Genomic DNA, 19,777 nt, shown 5'->3' on the forward strand with positions numbered 1-19,777 from the left:
AGTGCCCAAGTGGGGGAACAGAGACGAGTTTAAGCAAACGTTATCAATAGAACCTAGGATAATAGCTAAGTCAAGACTCATGTGACTTCTCGAAGTTTTTACTGGGCCAAAGGGTAGACCTGCACCCTGGCTGGTGACCAAGGTTAAGCTGAAAGACATGGCTCTGCCCAGGACTGTAGGTGAGCTTCCTGGGGATTCATTGTTGCTATTGTTAGCTGCTGCGGAGTCACTTCTGACCCCTGGTAACCTTATGTGTAACAGAACAAAATATTGCCTGGTCTTGCACCATCCTCATGATCTTTGTATGTTTGAGCCCATTGTTGCAGCCACCATGTCAACCCACTTGGGGATTCATAAAAATTTGAAGAAAGCCTAGTGAGTTGTCAGGGGATGAAATGTGTAGCTGGGAAGGTGTGCTGTGTGCTGGAGGAACTTACGATGATAGGGTGGCACCTAAAATCTCTTCTAATCAGTATTACCCATGATTCTTATTCTTCTTATTTTTTTACATTGTGCTTTAGATGAAGGTTACAGAGTAAATTAGTTTCTCATTAAGCAATTAATACGCGTACTGTTTTGTGACATTGGTTGCCAACCCTGCAACATGTCAACAATCTTCCCTTCTTAACCTTGGGTTCCCCATTTCCATAGCTTTCCTGTCCCTTCCTGCCTTCTCATCCTTGCCCCTGGACTAGTATGCCATTTTAGTCTCGTATACGTGGTTGAGCTGTGTGTATAATTGCTTGTTTTATGGGTCTGTCTAATCTTTGGGTGAAAGTTGAACCTCAGGAGCGACTTTAGTACTGAGTCAAAAGGGTGTCCGGGGGCCATACTCTCAGGGTTTCTCATCTATGATTCTTTTTTGTTGGATACAGTTGATACTCCCAGATGCCGTTGAGCCGTGGTTAAAGAGTCATACACTTTGCTGCATGGACTGTAGTTTGTGGAGGGTGACCTCAGGGAAGAACTCCTGGAGAGCCAGAGCCAATGCCTTGGAGCAGAAGACCCCGAACCTTGGGAGATGGGGCAGAAGTTCATCTAAGAGGTAACAAGTACAATGGGGGAACCACTTCTAAGAGGGGTGCTCTGGGTCACAATTAATAAAGGTATAAGGGAAAAGACACTTTCCCAGCAGAGGCCTAGGTTTCATTCTGGGAGCCAAGGGAATAATTTGCACAAGTTTCTCACCTGGAGCATTTCCTTGAGAACCGCAAGCTACGTACGTTTCTTTTCACGCTTCCATAAATACTAAAGAGATTTCTTTAGGCGGTGACAATACATAAGAACCTCCAATTCAGCAGTAATATTAGAGAGGGACAATGTTTAAATGTTTATCAACAGTTAAATATAGAGGGAGATCTTTCTTTTCCCTTATTTTTAGATTTCTTTTTTTTTCCTGGCTTCCCCAGTGGAGGGAGATTTTATGTGGTGGATTTTACCTTAAAGTCTATTTTGCTAGAAATTAATATTACCACTCCTGCTCTTTTGTGATTATTGTTTGCTTGATACATTTTTTCCATCCTTTTTATAGTTTGTGTCTTTTAGTCTAGGGTGTGTCTCTTGTAGGCAGCATATAGAAAGACTGTGTTTTTTTATCCTGGAGGGAGACTTTATGATATGAGGCCAAGAACATGAGTTTTGCCATCAGTAAACCTGAGCTCATTTTTCAGTTCTGTCATACACTAGCTTTGTGGCCTTGGATAAACCACTTCACCTTTCTGAGCCTCTAAGAAATAAAGATGATAATAACAATAATATCTGTTCTGCTGACATCGCAGATAATTGTTGTAAGCTAGGGAGTGCTATACATTAATTAGGATTATCATTGAGCAAATTCGGCACCGGGCTCCTTGAAAATTGCCTGTGGAGCGAGCCCATTTAGAAGGACCAGCTTTGACCTACTGATATAAGCAGGTCATGGGGTACGGGGGAGAGAAGAGAGTCATTCTTGCTGTAAAGGGGAAAAGACGGATGTGGCGGAAGAAGTAGTATACATGGTTTTGGTCTACCTGGAGAACACAAACACACAGTAAAAAGTATGACCAGTACCAGGTAGTATGAACAAATGCCAAATGAATAGGGAGTCCTAAGGATTTACATAGGAAAGGTTTCAAGGTAGGTGGTGGGTAAGACATGAGTTTGCTTTGATGAATGGATAGGACTCAAATGAGAGAGGACTATTTCAGAAAGAGAACAAGTGGGAGCCAGAGGCCAGGATAAACAAGACATTGGTGCTACTTATCAAGTATGCCAGGCACTGCACATTGTGCTGAATTTTCTTACATACTGTCGTCTATTTAACATACCCACCCCAACCCACGGTCATCAAGTCGATTCCGACCCACAGCGACCCTATAGGACAGAGTAGAACTGCCCCATAGAGTTTCCAAGCAGCACCTGGTGGATTTGAACTGCTGACCTCTTGGTCACTTAACTACTATGCCACCAGGGTTTCCCTAGTTAACATATGCATAATAATACTGCAAATCAGACTTTGTTACCCCTATTTTAAAGATGAGATGGAGGTTTGTGCTTTGCCCAAGTCACTGAGTAAGAAAATGGCAGAACTAGGGTTCAAATCCAGGCTAACTCCAAGTCCAAAGGTCTTTCCACAGTATATGCTGCTGGTTTGGGTTACAGCAAATAGTTCAGTTTGGATGACATGGAGGGTTTATATACTGGGGCAATAAGGATGGAGAGGGCTCATGGGAGCCAGAACAATGAGTGTAGTCCAAGGGGTTTGGACTGACCACGAAGACCACGGGTAGCTAAACGTCTTCTGTGTAAGGGAAACTAGCTTGTCCATACCCAGGGCCAAGGCCAAGGCTCTGTGGGGGCATAGGCTGCAGCAGCTGATAATAAGGAAGTTTAGGAGGGAGAAAACTATCACCTTGTTATTTATTCCTAGATGGTTTCTCCTCATGATCTTTTAAGCTTTAGATTATTTTCTTGATTGTGTTATCCCTGGGTACTCTTAAATTCCTCTGCAACTTGCACCCCAGAGACAGCACCATATTTCAGTAGTGGGCAAAGTGAGAAAGATTTTCATTGGTCCTGGATTCAGTGACCTACACTGAAAGTGCTCACAAGCAGACTGTTAGCACCTTGCGTACCACTGCGTCAAACCTGCCAGTAAGAGGCTCCCACATTCTTTTTCTGAGCTGAAGTTTTCGAAGTAGGTCAATGGTGAAAGACGAATTGTTGGGGGACTAACAGAGAATGCCCACTCTCTTCATTGTGTGTGGGAAATTCTCGATTGATTAAATACCAGGTTGCTTGGGGTCTTAAGTATGCAGCAGCAGCAGCAGGAACAGCAGCAGCAATTCTTTCTTTCCTTCCATCCTTCTATTCAAATGAATTTTAAAATGGACACAGATGTTCAAAGACTTAAAAATATGTTTATGTCCTATGACCAGCAATTTCACTATTAGGGATTCATAAGCAAATTTAAAGCAAAATCAAGAATGTGAATGTATAGTGCTCTTTATAATGCCCCAAATTTGGACACCTAGGTGTCTAATAATAGGAAATTGGTTGAATAAATTACATCTTATTTAGTGGTATGATGTGCAGCCATTAAAATGATATTGCTGAAGAACAATTAATGATAGAGGAACATGTTAAAGTTATATTAAGCTAGAGCTGAGGCTAATTTTTAAGTTTTAAAAGTGTATTTACAAAAGACCATATGGAAGGCTAGGTGGCAGATTTTCTTTAAAAAAAAAAAAAAACAACCCATTGCCATTGAGTCAATTCCAACTCATAGCAACCCTATAGGGCACAGCGTCTGATGAATTCCAACTGCCGATCTTTTGGTTAGCAGCTGTAGCTCTTAACCACTATGCCACCAGGGTTTCCGATTTTTTTTAGTTGTCTTTTATTTGGTTTTTTAAGTCTTCCAAAATTCTTTTCTAATTATACGAGAATTATATTACAGATAAATATATTACAGATAAGTTTAAAGTCCCCTTAGATCACCTCTCTCAATTATGTACATACATATATATAATTTTTGAACCTCCTAAAATTATATAGCACTGTTTCATCTATATCATTTTTATAATATCAATTTGCATCTTGTTTATATCCCACTAAACGATATTTCTTAAACATGTTTCCATGTCACTTTTTTCCTCTTTCAATCTTCTTATTATGTATTATTCCATAGTATGAATACATTATAGGTTTTTTCAGCCAGTCCCTCACATTTAGGTTATGTACAGTTTTTTGTTTTTTTTTTTTTGCTATTACAAACAATGCTACATGAACACAATTTATATTTTCTAAATTGATTCCAGTAATTACGTTTGTAAAGAAAAAATATTTTAAAATATCGCAAACATCTGTTATTTTAATTTGAGCTGGAACAAAGGCAGTGGCTTTTAGGTACTCATTCAGTGTATGCCCCCACTTTCCTAGAGGCACATGCCCTAACACCGTTGATGTGTTAGGAACTAAGTGATAACACTTGGCTGCCATTTATTATTTTTTTTTCTCACAATTCAGAGCAGTATAAATCTATCAACTCCCCGACTTTCAGGATCCATATGAAAACACCAGAAGACCAACAACTGCTCCAGACATGGGACTGAATCCCGTTCCTTCTAAAACCTCAAATCCAAGGAAGTGAGACCTGGGAAGAGATTTTCAGACCACAGACGGGAGGAGGTGATGAGCTAGGTACCTCAACCCCCGTGTCACATTAGAATTCTTAGATAGAATTTATATACTTTGATCCCTTGCATATGCAACCACATTAGGTCCTGCCACCACCTGATCTTCAACTCCTAATCTTACACTTGGGATGCTGGAGTTGTTGGAGTTAATGAGGAAATCAGCAAACACCCAGCACCTTCTACTTGGTGCCATGTCATCCTTAACCAAAAGTGCAACTGAGTGTAAAATAAGTAAAGTTTTTCCATTTGCTGAAATCGGTCACAACACAAAGGCTCTCCAGTTTAAAAAAAAAATTCCCTTTTTTTTCAACCTCCCCTCAAACCTCTAATCTCATCTGTGGAAAAAAACAAAAAACAAAAAAACTGTACTGTCCACTAAACAGTCTATTTTCAAAGTGAGGAGAATTTCCCTGTGAGGAAAGCCCTCAGTAACTGCGGTTCACGAATTCCTCCTTGTTTATAGAAAGCAGTGGCTAAGGATAGACACTTTGAAACCACCTGTGAAAGAATTAAAGCCCAAGGGGGGCAAAACCCCCATCACAAACAGAATCTCACTGATCGAGTGTGAAAGAAAAGGAAGAAAGAAAAAGCCAAGTAGATCTTTGCAGGCAACCACTAGATGGACATAGAATTCAAAAACATTCTTTAGTGAGATCAAGGGTGGCAGGCTTTGAAGCCTGGAGGGCTGGTGAGTCTCAGAAACGGCCTGGCCGTGGCAATCCCCACACCGAAGCGTCCACAGTCTTGCACTTGCTGGAGTAAAGCATTTAAATTGGAACAATGTCAAATTTCACAGCTATCTTATGTCCAGTGACCTTACAGGACCCCAAAGGAAAGACAGATAAAAAATGATTGTTCTAAACAAGTTCCTGAAAGCGAAGAAGGCAGATAGGCAACTGTGAGAAACAAGCCTTCAAAATGAAAACGCCCACAAACTATTGCGTTTGGAGAGGCAAACAGTGCTTATTTATTTAATCGTCTATTTATTCTTTTTCCTTAGGATTCATAGTGTGTCTGGTTCTTTATAGAGCACACACAAAGATAAAGTTATAGCGCCACAGTAAATTAATTTATGAGAATAATGTTATTATGGGGAAAGGAGTGGTAACAATTATTCTGAATATTTTAATACATTGAAAGAGATTTAATTGTTATAAAGAAAGTGAGACATAATTACTGTCTGACAGAAAAAAAACAAACTAGATGTTATGATAACGATTTATGAGGACAAAAGCGAGATCTCAAACTTCTGTTGTGCTTTTTAGACAAGAATTTCAATGACACACTTCACATTCCCTAACTGTGCCTAAGTGAGTCACCTTAGCTTAATTTTTTTTTGTTTTAAAAGAAATAAACATTATAAAAAAAAATAGATAGCTAAAATTTCCTTCCGCCACTACTCTCAATCTCATAGCCTGCCCTCCTTCCCAGAGGCAGTGGTGTATAACTGTTCTATTTTTTGTACTTTTAGATACATATACATGATACTCAAAGAATTATGATATTGTTTTGTGCATTTAAATTTTTTTCATAAGGGTATCATACTGTATTCATTCCACTTGACTTTTTTTGCCATCTACCCAGGTATACCTGTATATATACATACATATTTTTTATTCCGTTTTTGGACTTAATGTTTTAAAGGACGAAGCCGAGGAGGAAGAAGTTTATTCACATAAAAAGAACCGTTACATGTACCTGTATGTTTCTGCCTGACTTTGATTGAAAGACTAAAGTCAGGAGGACGTCTTTAAAGAAGTGAGGAATGTATTAGGTTTTTGAAAGACATGGAAGAAAATGCAAACTAACAGAGTGTGTCAAAGAACATTTCAGAGATAACCATTAAAATAATTTCTTAAACTATCAGTTGTGAGGTTTGCCATATGAACTTTCTTTTACTATTTAGTGTATAGGCTCTACGGTCTTTTTAACATTTAGGCTAGAGGAAGGCTTTGACTATGAAAGATACATTTAAGAAGGGATACTATACTAATCAAGTCAAGGTTTACTAAAACAAAACAACAATAACAACCCCAGAAATTCTATGAAACGCTATCATTGAAGTCTAACAGGTGGACACACAAACCAATTAAAAATGAAAGAGACTTTGATTAATGTAGTTGTTGGTGTGTGTTGAATAAAATACATTCAAAATGTTTTGTAGTGTGAGATAAAGATATAGAGGTCACATGGTGAGCGCTGTTTATTTTAGTAGTTTTAATTTTACCTTGTCAGTGCCCTTCTATACAAAACTTGAGAAAGCAAGACTTTGATTTGTTCAGGTTTCCTTAAGGAGGGGCAACAGAATCCTTGAAGCCTGATTTCAAAAAGATGGATAAGATATTCCACCAAAAATTCAACATCACCTTTAATCTTGCCCTCTCCTCCTCTAATCCCTAGGTAATGTTTTGTGCTTCTTTTGCAGGAAAGCAATTTTGTTAATCACTTTAGCACCAATTCTTGCATCCCTGGCAATACTCAGAACTGCTTCCATCCAAGTCTTTGATGTGGGAAAGAAACACACACACTCTTTCGCATGTAATCTGAAGACAATTCACCTCTTGCCAGTGAATGCACAGCACTCCACTTTAATAGAGAGCAAGTTTTGTGGAGGTTTCTAATCCTTTCTGCCAAAGAGGAGAAGAGAGAGAATCACTCAGGTAGCCCGACCTCATTCAGCAGTTAAAATCACTTGGAATGTTTTGTGGTATGTTTGGGGCTTTTGCAAAATATCACTTGCTGAAGATTACTGCTCTCTGAGGAAATCAAAACAACTCAAGATCAAAAAATAAATAAATAAAATTGGGGGGGAAGGTTGCCCATCACCAACTCAAACAGGAATTCTTCTCAACTCAGATAACTCTTGATCTAAGTGTATTACCGGAAACCTGCTTTAATCCCTCAAAGCAATGGTGTTACAGATAAGTGGCGGGAACTGAGGTGGCTTAAATTCCAGAAATGTACAGAAGATTTGGTTGGAAACAAAACTAAAAAAGCAAGCTCAATCTGCATTGCTGACTTGAAGAGGTAAATATGAGGCAGTAAACATGCAAAGAATGACCCCCTAAAAAAGAAATAACCATAGAAGTCCAGAATTGTCTTAATGGTCTCATAGGTTGCTTACAGTGTATGTGTGTGTGTGTCTGTGTGTCTGTGTGTGTCTGTGTTTGTGTGTGTGTCCGGGGTTTAAAGAAATTGAAATTATTTTACTGATTTCTGGATCTGATGGAGTTCATTTGACCATTTATTTATATGATTCACTGTGATGCTACATTTTGAAGCTTTATTTCAAAAATTATTTTCTTTCTCTTTTTATAGTTTTTAGTCGAGCTCCAGTGTTTTCTCCCTGTTTAGTCCTTTTCCATAATAAAGCACTTACTTAAATGTAGTAGAATGGACTCTTTTTTTTTTCTGTCAGTAACTATCATTTTCACAATCTGGATATTAATTTTGATTTACCTTCTGACATCCTTGGCAACGGTTTTTTTTTTTTCCTGACATCCTAGTTAACACATTACAAGCTCGATACATTTCTCTCTCTCTGTCTCTTCACTGTAGGTTTCTATTGCAAAGTAATGACAATTTCTTTCTTTATGGCCTCTTCCTTTGCCCAAAACATGCTAAAAAAAATGCCCTTTCACTTTTTAGAGAGTCTCATTTCTTAGAGGCAAAATTTATTTTTTGATAGGTAATACATATGGATAGTTAATATTTAAAAACTTAAAAGGTATAAAATGGTGTGCAGTAAAAAAGAAATTCTGTCTTCCATCCACACAGTTCTCTTCCTTAGGGGCAAACAAATACAGGTAGCAGCTTTTTGTGTATCTTTTCAGAGATATTTGGCAAATACAAATCAAGCACACAAATATAGTTTTCCCCTCACAAATGGCAATATATTACACATACTGAATACATTTTGCTTTTTTCACTTAATGTATATTAAAGATCTTTCTACAGCAATGCATATGATCTTCCTCATTCTTTTTAACAGCTGCTTATTCTATTCTATGAATGTTCCATGATTTTCTTAAACAGTTTGGGAGACTCTTGCTCCAAACACTTCTATTCTCTGTCAATGGCTTGTTTCTTCTTCAGCTGTGTCTATGACTCTATCTTGGGTACTGCTGATTAGTGATTTTAATTGTAATTTTAACATGGATGGTTTAAAATTTTTCTAAATTACCAAAAGTGGTATGGGTTTATTTTTATTTTTTTAAATGAGCATTATGGAATTTGTATGATGCCAACACTTTCAATTACTTCTTGATAATTGCCAGTCTCATCATGGATCCTACCTAGATTGTGTCACAACCTGCCTGCTTAAACATTTAAAATTTTGATTTATTGATTTCCTGTTGTTTGTTGTTGTTAGGTGCCATCCAGCTGGTTCTGACTCATAGCGACCCCATGTATAACAGAACAAAACGTTGCTCAGTCCTGCACCATCCACACAGTTGTTATGCTTGAGGCCATTGTTGCAGCCACTGTGTCAATCCATCTCATTGAGGGTCTTCCCCTTTTTCACTGATTATCTACCAAGCATGATGTCCCTCTTCAGGGACTGGTCCCTCTTGACAACATGTCCAAAGTATGTGAGACAACGTCTCACCATTCTCGCTTCTAAGGAGCATGCTGGCTGTACTTCTAAGACATTTGATTTCCTGTGTGGGCTAAATAAGATACTGAATTGAGAATTTCCTTTTAATAGCTGATATTAACTTTAATTCTCTTAACCTTACAAAATGTTATTAAATATTATTGCTTTACACATCTTTAAACACCAATTCAATACTCTACCTCATATACCACTAAAGACTCAAATCAGGGATGTTGGAAATTGTGGTTGACCTCAGCTCTTTGGAATAGCTATTGCAAGCTCTGGGGCCTGACCATTGTGGTTTCTCTCCTATTGTTGAGTGGTCCAAGGGATGGAGACTTAAGAGATTGTTGAGTACATCTCCAAAGGTGTGCCCCACAACCACTGAGCTTGGTCATGCCTGTAAGAATGCAAGAGCACCTGAACAAAAGTTTTACTTCTTGGTGGCTCCATAGTAAATGGAGGACCACGTGCTTGCCAAGTGAGAATTTAAAGTCTTAACTCTATCTTGCCAAGGACTGAAACCTCTGTGATTACAGTTTGGTTCTATTATCAGGCTGACTTCAGTGTCAGCTTCTTAATCTGTCCATTTCACTCCTAATTTATAAGGTTCTACTGCAGATGTGAACTTTAGCTTCTTTTTCTCACTCTTTCATGGGAAAACTCTTCTAGTGGAAAACTTGTCATCTGTTGTGATGAAGAGTTGGTGTTGACCTGAAGCAAGAGTTGGTGATCCAGTGGCTCTTGTCCTGTTAGGAACAGGTGGTCTCTCTAAGCTCCATGTGTTTGGAAACTTCTCTGACCAGTGCTTGTGTTGCTAAAGGGAGAAGAAAAGCTCAAACTGTACTCCTTGTTTCCAGGTCAAACTACTGACCCTGGAAAAACCCCCAGGGACTAGCTTGGACTTCTTCCTGCTTTTCTCTCCATGGCGGATTTTAAGTGTAGGGAATTTTCTCATTCATCTCTCTTTGTGTTTGAAAATGACTTTTGTAAGGGGAAAATTCCTTTATATGAAATATGTTACTTATTAGAGGCAGTGACACAGTTTTTCAAAATAACAGTTAAATTTTGGTCCAAAGACCATAATTGCTACTGCTTTTTATTTAGTATGTGTGTGTGCATAATTTTTACTAAAAAAAAAACAAATAAGACCTATTCTTATTCCATTCACATCCAAATTTGCGTTTATATTTAACAACTGAACACAACCTACCATCTATTCAAAATAATGTAATTGAATGATACTCCAGAAAAGTTGTCTTTTGTGTTTATCACATTTTTAACAGGACTCAGAACTTAGGACAAGATATAAAATTATATTCTGTGGTTTCATCCAGTGTTATGAATGTCTCAAATGAAAAAAATTTACTTGATGTTAGGCATTGTTAAATAGTGTTAATAATAATTATACAATCAGAAATAAGAATTTTATATTTACCCTGGCATTTTTTTCTCTAGAATAACTGAAGATGCTTAAGAGAATTTTTTTTTTTCCTGGAACTGAATTCTCACTCTTTTTTTGGAAAAGAACTCATAGAATCATATTTATAAACATAGATGGACTTGGAGGACTTTATACTGAGTGAAACAAGTCAATCACAAAAAGACAAATATTGTATAAAAAGTCAAGAATAGACATACACACAGAAAGCAAAGTTCTTTGATGGTTACCAGGGATGGAAGGGAGAGGGAAGGGGAATCACTTTCTATGTAGTAGACACTTGTTACTTTTGGTGATGGGAAAAGCAATCACAAATACGGATGAAGTCAGCACAACTTGACCAAGGTAAATGAAGACACTAAAAAGTACATGAGAAAAAGGGAAAATTTTGGTAAATGCTGTAACATACAATTTTGCAACAACAGTAAAAACCACCAAAAATATGTGTGTGCTTACGTTGGTAGATATGCATATATGTGTATAGTAAAAAGGCATATGCAAGTAAATACATGTCATGTATAGGTGTATCTGTAGGCATAAGTACACATATGTTTGTGTGTGCTGCATATATTACACATATATTACAAACCTCATGGGGGCACAGTTACCGAGGCTTCCTAGACAACTTGAAGGATTGGTTTACTGAGTCAAAAGCTTGAGACCATAGTCTCAAGAAACAACTTAGTCAATTGGCATAACATAGTTCACAAAGATAATGTTCTACATCTGGGTTTGATCAGTAGTGTCTGGGGTCTTAAAAGCTTGTAAGCAGCCATCTAAGATACAACTATGGTCTCTATTTGTACGGAGCAAAAGAGAATGAAGGAAATCAAAGGCTCAAAGAAGAAACTAGACCACGGGACTAATAGCCCACACCACACACAACCTTTTCAAACCTAAGACCAGAAGAACTAGATGGTGCCCGGCAACCACTACCTACCATTCTGACAAGGGCACGATAGAAGGTGCCAGATAGTGTGGGAGAAAAATGTAGAATAAAATTCAAATTCCTAAAAAAGGCCAGACCTACCGGACAGAGACTAGAGGAACCCCTGAGACTATTGCCCTAAGATTGCCTTTGAACTTAGAATTGAAGCTATTTTTGCTGGTCACCTTTCAGCCAAATTGGCTTATAAAATAAACGATATCACCCGTGAGTAATGTGCTTCCTTCAGCAATTAACTATCTGAGACCAAATGGTCAACAGTTACCTAAAAGCAAAGATGAGACAGCAAGGAGGAGAAGAAAAGCTAGGTCAGTGGAAACAAAACAAAGTAGAAATGATGAGAATTCTGACACAGTGTAAAATTTGGGTACCAGTGGCCCTGAACAATTTATATAAAAACTGTTAAAGAGGAACCTAATTTTCTCTATAAACTTTTACCTAAAACACAATAAAATATAATTTTTTTAAAAGATCATATTTTTACATTTCCTATCTCAGTGGTGGTGGTGGTTGTTAGTTGCTGTTGAGTCAATTTTGACTCTTAGTGACCCGTACACAGAGTAGACATGTGCTCAATAGAGTTTTCATGGCTCTGACACTTTCGGAAAGCAGATCGCTAGGCCTTTCTTCCAAGGTGCCTCTGGTGGGTTTGAACTGCCAACCTTTTGGCTAGAAGTTGAGTGCTTAACTGTTTGCACCATTTGGGGATGCCTATCTTGGGTTTACGGGTTTTTATCTTAGTTGTAACCACATTTATTTATTATGTCTTTTTTTAAATAAAGAATCAGGATCTGAAAGCAATGTAAAAAATCACCAGGTGATTATGAAAATTTCACAAGGTTTTGTGGTTCCCTTCATCTTTAAGTTTTATCATGTGCTGCCAAATAACTCAGTCTTCTGACTGGCAGACAAAAACCTGTTGCCGTCGAGTTGATTCTGACTCATGGCGACTCTATAGGACAGAGTAGAACTGCCCCATAGTTTCCAAGGAGCACCTGGTAGATTCGAACTGCCAACTTTTTGGTCAGCAGCTGTAGCTCTTAACTACTACGCCACCACGGTTTCCCTGACTGGCAGAGATCTGAAAAATGACAATCAAATTCTGATGCCCTGTGGCAATACGGAAATTTATCTTAGACTTTAATGCTGATGGTGTGTTCTACATTTTGTACAAAATCTCTTTGAACATCACCTATTGACACAGAGAAAGTTACTGAAGACTGACTAATCTGATGGCATTACTAATTGGCAAATCTGGAAATCTGTCCCTCCCCTTCCTCAAAGTTACATTTTATATTTCTCTTCTGCCAATCCTCTTACTTGCTTTTCTGCCTATGGACATATGGCCCTCAAATTTTGTATACATATGTGTATTTATGTAATACCTACATTAATACCCCCCCAAAACCCAAAAACTCATTGCCATTGAGTCAATTCCAACTCATAGTGACCCTATAGGACAGAGCAGAACTGCCCCATAGGTTTCCAAGGCTGTAATCTTTTTTTAAATTTTTACAGAAGCAGATTGCCACATCTTTCTCCAGAGGAGTGGCTAGTGGGTTTGACTAGCCAACCTTTCGTTTAGCAGCTGAGCTCCAAGGCATACATATATATACATATATGCCTTAGAGCTCAGCTGTGCCTCCAAGGCATATATATATATATAAAATATATTAATATGTATACAAAATTTATATACAAATTTGGTTGGAAATGTCTGTTTTTCATGGTTGTAAAGTCAGAACAGGTCTTCAAAGGTTATCTGACCCTTTGGAAAATGAATTTTTCTAGTACAGCTGTTAGTTTGGATGACCTGAAACCTTCAAAAGTACTTTTTGTTGAAGATGACTCACGGAAATTATTTCTACTTTTTTCTTTTGCATCTGGGGTGACAGGATAGGGTTTCATAATATTATTAATTTGTATAACTCAAGAAACAATGCTTTCATGTGCATTTTGATTAATTTTTACAAAGATTTTCTGTAAAATCACAAAAGGCTAAAATGGACTTAAAAATAATTTTTTTTTAATTAACTTTTATTGAGCTTCACGTGAATGTTTACAAATCAAGTCAGACTGTCACATATAAGTTTATATACACCTTACTCTGTACTCCCACTTGCTCTCCCCCTAACGAGTCAGCCCTTCCACTCTCTCCTTTCCTGACAATTTTGCCAGCTTCCAACTCCCTCTATCCTACCATCCCCCCTCCAGACAGGAGATGCCAACACAGTCTCAAGTGTCCACCTGATATAATTAGCTCCCTCTTCATCAGCATCTCTCTCCTACCCACTGTCCAGTCCCTTTCATGTCTGATGAGTTGTCTTCGGGAATGGTTCCTGTTCTGGGCCAACAGAAGGTTTGGGGACCATGACCACCGGGATTCCTCTAGTCTCAGTCAGACCATTAAGTATGGTCTTTTCGTAAGAATTTGGGGTCTGCATCCCACTGATCTCCTGCTCCCTCAGGGGTTCTCTGTTGTGCTTCCTGTCAGGGCAGTCACCGATTGTGGCCGGGCACCAACTAGTTCTTCTGGTCTCAGGATGATGTAGGTCTCTGGTTCATGTGGCCCTTTCTGTCTCTTGGGCTTAGTTATCGTGTGACCTTGGTGTTCTTCATTCTCCTTTGATCCAGGTGGGTTGAGACCAATTGATGCATCTTAGATGGCCGCTTGTTAGCATTTAAGACCCCAGACGCCACATTTCAAAGTGGGATGCAGAATGTTTTCATAATAGAATTATTTTGCCAATTGACTTAGCAGTCCCCTTAAACCATGGTTCCCAAACCCCCACCCTTGCTCCGCTGACCTTTGAAGCATTCAGTTTATCCCGGAAACTTCTTTGCTTTTGGTCCAGTCCATTTGAGCTGACCTTCCATGTATTGAGTGTTGTCCTTCCTTTCACCTAAAGCAGTTCTTATCTACTAATTAATCAGTAAAAAACCCTCTCCCACCCTTCCTCCCTCCCCTCCTCGTACCCACAAAAGTATGTGTTCTTCTCAGTTTATACTATTTCTCAAGATCTTATAATAGTGGTCTTATACAATATTTGTCCTTTTGCCTCTGACTAATTTCGCTCAGCATAGTGCCTTCCAGGTTCCTCCATGTTATGAAATGTTTCACAGATTCGTCACTGTTCTTTATCGATGCGTAGTATTCCATTGTGTGAATATACCACAATTTATTTAACCATTCATCCGTTGATGGACACCTTGGTTGCTTCCAGCTTTTTGCTATTGTAAACAGAGCTGCAATAAACATGGGTGTGCATATATCTGTTTGTGTGAAGGCTCTTATTTCTCTAGGGTATATTCCGAGGAGTGGGATTTCTGGGTTGTACGGTAGTTCTATTTCTAACTGTTTAAGATAACGCCAGATAGATTTCCAAAGTGGTTGTACATTTTACATTCCCACCAGCAGTGTATAAGAGTTCCAATCTCTCTGCAGCCTCTCCAACATTTATTACTTTGTGTTTTTTGGATTAATGCCAGCCTTGTTGGAGTGAGATGGAATCTCATCGTAGTTTGAATTTGCATTTCTCTAATGGCTAATGATCGAGAGCATTTTCTCATGTATGTTAGCTGCCTGAATATCTTCTTTAGTGAAGTGTGTGTTCATATCCTTTGCCCACTTGATTGGGTTGTTTGTCTTTTTGTGGTTGAGTTTTGACAGAATCATATAGATTTTAGAGATCAGGCGCTGGTCGGAGATGTCATAGCTGAAAATTCTTTCCCAGTCTGTAGGTGGTCTTTTTACTCTTTTGGTGAAGTCTTTAGATGAAAAATAATTTTTATGTATTGTTTTTACAACAGTTTTAGATTTACAGAAAAACTATTAAGATAGTATAGCGCTCCCATATACCCTGAACCCAGTTTCCCCCATTACTAACATCTTACATTAGTGGTCCATTTCCTACAATTAATGAACCAATATTGTTACATTATTATTAACTAAAGTTCACGCTTTATTCAGATCTCTTTAGTAATTTATTTTTTCACCTCAAGTCCTTTTTCTGCCCCAGGACCCCATCTAGGATTCATATTACATTTAGTCGTCATCTCTTATTTGTCTCTTCTGGTCTGTGACAGTTTCTTAGGCTTTCCTTGTCTTTGATGACCTTGAGAGCTTTGAGGAGTATTGGCCAGGTATTTTGTAAAATATTCCTGAACTGGGATTTGTCTGATGTTTTTCTCATTATTAGACTGGGGTTATGGGATGGGTTTTTGGGAGAAGACCACAGAGGTAAAGTGCCATCCATAATCATCACATCTTATCAAGGGTACTTACTATCAACATGACTTATCACTGTGGATGCTGACCATGATTACCTGGCTGAGGTGGTGGTTGTCAGGTTTCTCCACTGTCAAGTTACTCTCTTCCCCCTTTCCGTATTACACTTTTGAAGGAAGTCACTATGCGCAGCCCACATTTAAGTAGTGGAGAGTTGTGCTCCATCTCCTTGAGAGGGAAGTATCTACACACATTATTTGGAATGCTGCTTGGTAGATTTGTAAAATGAACTTTTAAAATATCAAAATGAACTAGCTTAATTCAATTACTTTTTCTTTTTTTTAATATTTAGTTAACACTTCTTAGGTTTTTTCCTTTAAAAAAATAAGATTATGTAATACACATGCTTACCACAGAGAACTTAGAAAATGTAGACAAGTGTAAAGCAGCAGCAGAAAGTACTCCCCATAATTCCACCTCTCATGAACAACCGTTTCTAGCATTTTGTCATATTTCCTTCCAGTCTTTTCTCTTCTGCATGAAGTATTTGTAAACAGCACTTGGTTTAAATTACTGCACATGAAACACAAATATTTTATCTTTGAATATGGCAAAGAAGGTGGATCCTTATAAAAACAGAGCAGATCTTGGTGATGTTTCTAATAGGATTTCAGAATATAAACTACCAATCTGATAGATGATTTCTGAAAACAATGTTTTAGGGCTCTATCCCTCTATTTATGAGAAGCTCAGATGTTAACATAGGTACAACATTCACTGTAAGTCCTCTTATTTCTTCTCCTTTCTAATACTCTAACTTGTCCTTTATTTTATTATTATATGATAAACAACTTTAAGTAGAACAAATAAGGTTTAAAGACTCTTGGGCAGCTAGTTAAAAACACTGGCAATGATCTGAGCTTCAAATCTCCAACTTTCTTGTGTGTGTTTGGACTCATAAATAACTTTTTTTTTCTTTTTTGAAAGACTCTATTGCTTTTGTAAAGGAGATACATGCTTTTCATTAAAACAGATCAAGGAATTCAGAAAAGTACAAATTAAAAAATTCTATAACCTAGAAATAACTATTATTAGCATCATTCCACAAAACCTCCCTCTGCATATATACAGATAGAGATACATTTACAGAAAAAGACTCATATTATACATACATTGTTACTTAAATGTAACAGAATAAAATGAAGCTGAAGCAAAATGAAGGAATTACTGAATTTTAGTTATATGTTGCTATGCAAGATATATATATATATATATTTTTTTTTCTAGAATCCTATAAAGTTTTGCAAGAAGATTATGGGGTCTACAATGATTAACTCTTAAAAGTAACTGAGACAAGAACAGGGACTACTTCAGTTGCTTAGGAGCAGCTCTTATTTTTTTAATTTTTATTGTGCTTTAAGTGAAAGTTTACCAATCAAGTCAGTCTCTCATATAAAAATTTTTATACACCTTACTATATACTCCTAATTGTTCTCCCCCTAATGAGACAGCCTGTTCCTTCCCTTTACTCTCTTTTCGTGTCCATTCCACCAGCTTCTAACCCCCTCCACCCTCTCATCTCCCCTCCGGATAGGAGATGCCAACATAGTCTCAAGTGTCTACTTGATCCAAGAAGCTCATTTTTCACCAGCCTCTTTTGCTATCCTATTGTCCAGTCCAATCCCTGTCTAAAGAGCTGGCTTTGGGAATGGTTCCTGTCCTGGGCCAATGGAAGGTCTGGGGGCCGTGACCACCGGGGTCCTTCTAGTCTCAGTCAGACCATTAAGTCTGGTCTTTTTACAAGAATTTGGGGTCCACATCCCACTGCTCTCCTGCTCCCTCAGGGGTTCTCTGTTGTGTTCCCTGTCAGGGCAGTCATCAGTTGTAGTGGGGCACCATCTAGCCCTTCTGGTCTCAGGCTGATATAGTCTCTGGTTTATGTGGCCCTTTCTGTCTCTTGGGCTTGTAATTACCTTGTGTCCTTGGTGTTCTTCATTCTCCTTTGGTCCAGGTGGGTTGAGACCAATTGATGCATCTTAGATGGCTGCTTGCTAGCGTTTATGACCCCAAGCGCCGAGGAGCAGCTTTTATTTATATCAAAACTGCTCGGTAGTCAGAGATAAAGTATATTAAATATGTCTTTATTAGTTATAAGGGATCTTAGAAGACCCTGAATTCATGCTGTGTATGCTGAAGGCCTGGTTCAGAATACAAACTTTGGGACCAGACCATCTGGATTTTAATACCTGCTCTGCGACTTAATAGCCATTTGACCATAGGCTTCAGTTCCATCTTCTGAAAAATAGGTTTAATAATAGTATCTTCCTCATGGAGTTGTTGAGTGGAATAAGCAAGACAATACATGGAAAGCTTTTATGGTAGTGACTGACATAATAATTGCTACATAAATGTAAGATATTATTATTATAGAAAAATGATGTAAACATCTGAGCCAATGTGTTGAAAATTATCATTCACAAAATAATCTCTTTCATTCACCTCAGAATAATTCCCCTATTAAATCCACCTACTCCTAAAGATAAAGGCCCCTGGGGCCCTGCAGGCTTAACCAATGGGCTTTCGGGTTCTGGTGTACTAGATGTGTGAATGGGGTCCTGTCTGAGATTCTGCCACCTGTGTTTATAAGGATGGCCAGAACACAGCAATCCTAGCCTTTTTGGAATCCTAAAACACACATTATGTACCACCTATAGCAGCAACGGAAACCCTGGTGGTGCAGTGGTTAAGAGCTACGGCTACTAACCAAAAGGTCGGCAATTCAATTCTACCAGGTGCTCCTTGGAAACCCTGTGGGGCAGTTCTACTCTGTCCTATAGGGTCACTACGAGTCGGAATCAACTAGACGGCAACTGGTTTAGTTTGGTTTTATAGCAGCAACCACCAGGGAAACCCTGGTGGCTAGTTACAGCTGCTAACCAAGAGGTTGGTAGTTTGAACCTACCAGGCGCTCCTTGGAAACTCTACGGGGCGGTTCTACACTGTCCTAAAGGGTTGCTATGAGTCGGGTTTGGCTTTTTTTTTTTTAAATAGCAGCAACAGCCCCTGGGTGGCATGAACAGTTAAGTGCTCAACTACTAGCAGAAAGGTTGATGGTTCAATCCACCTGGAGGTGCCTTGGAAAACAGGCCTGGCAATGTGCTTCAGCAAGGTCACAGCCTTGAAAACCTATGGGACAGTTCTACTCTGCACACGTGATGTCTCCGTGAGTTGGAATCGACTCCATGGCAACATAACCACAACAATCACCACTGTACATGTCACTTACATGGACATACTAACACAAAAGAGCTTTATAATTGTACTTTAAAATCCTCTTTAAATAAGAGAACAATCCTCTTTAAAAGTAAACTAACATTAGTGTTTCTAAACACAGAGTATGAAATTTATGTTGATTCTTAAATTTTAAAATATTATGAATTCCATGTTTTGGGCATTAAATGTTTAAAGCAGTCCAATATTTTCAGTTTACTTATTAACTTGTGAATAATTTTTTTTTTTTTTTAAATAAAAAGCTCTGTAAAATCAAAGGTAAACTTCATTCTCTATGTTATTTTATTGTGATTTCTGGATTTGGTATCAGGTTGTATTAACTTCAAGAGAGTTAATAACTTTTCTTAAAGATGTTCCTAAGCCACCATACTCTTTCTACCTTCCTTTTTCTGTCTATTAATATATTTATTTTCTTTGATAGTAAAATATTTAGGTTCTCCATGAAGATATGCATTTCCTTTCATTACAAATTCATCTTTCAGCCACATCTGATTTTTTTTTTAACACTCTGTCCCAAAAAAAGAATTTTACAAGTTTTTTTTTTTTGCAATGCAGTTTTTCTAAGTTTGTTTTAAATCCAAAAATTGGATTTGTATGT

General features: G+C 38.1%; 1 long non-coding RNA gene across 4 annotated transcripts in view; it reads right to left on the reverse strand.

Moving 5' to 3' along the window:
* The window catches only part of LOC104845802 (uncharacterized), a 34,185-nt gene that overhangs the window by 10,841 nt on the left and 3,567 nt on the right, over nucleotides 1–19,777 (reverse strand). Inside the window, exon 3 of one of the 4 annotated variants that reach the window (XR_010318079.1) lies at nucleotides 16,300–17,990. The exons of the other annotated variants lie outside the window; for them this stretch is intronic. This is a non-coding gene — a long non-coding RNA (uncharacterized LOC104845802). The remainder of the gene's footprint in view (nucleotides 1–16,299; nucleotides 17,991–19,777) is intronic. 4 annotated transcript variants of the gene reach the window in all.

This window comes from Loxodonta africana, chromosome 16, assembly GCF_030014295.1.
Source record: "Loxodonta africana isolate mLoxAfr1 chromosome 16, mLoxAfr1.hap2, whole genome shotgun sequence".
NCBI lineage: Eukaryota > Metazoa > Chordata > Mammalia > Proboscidea > Elephantidae > Loxodonta > Loxodonta africana.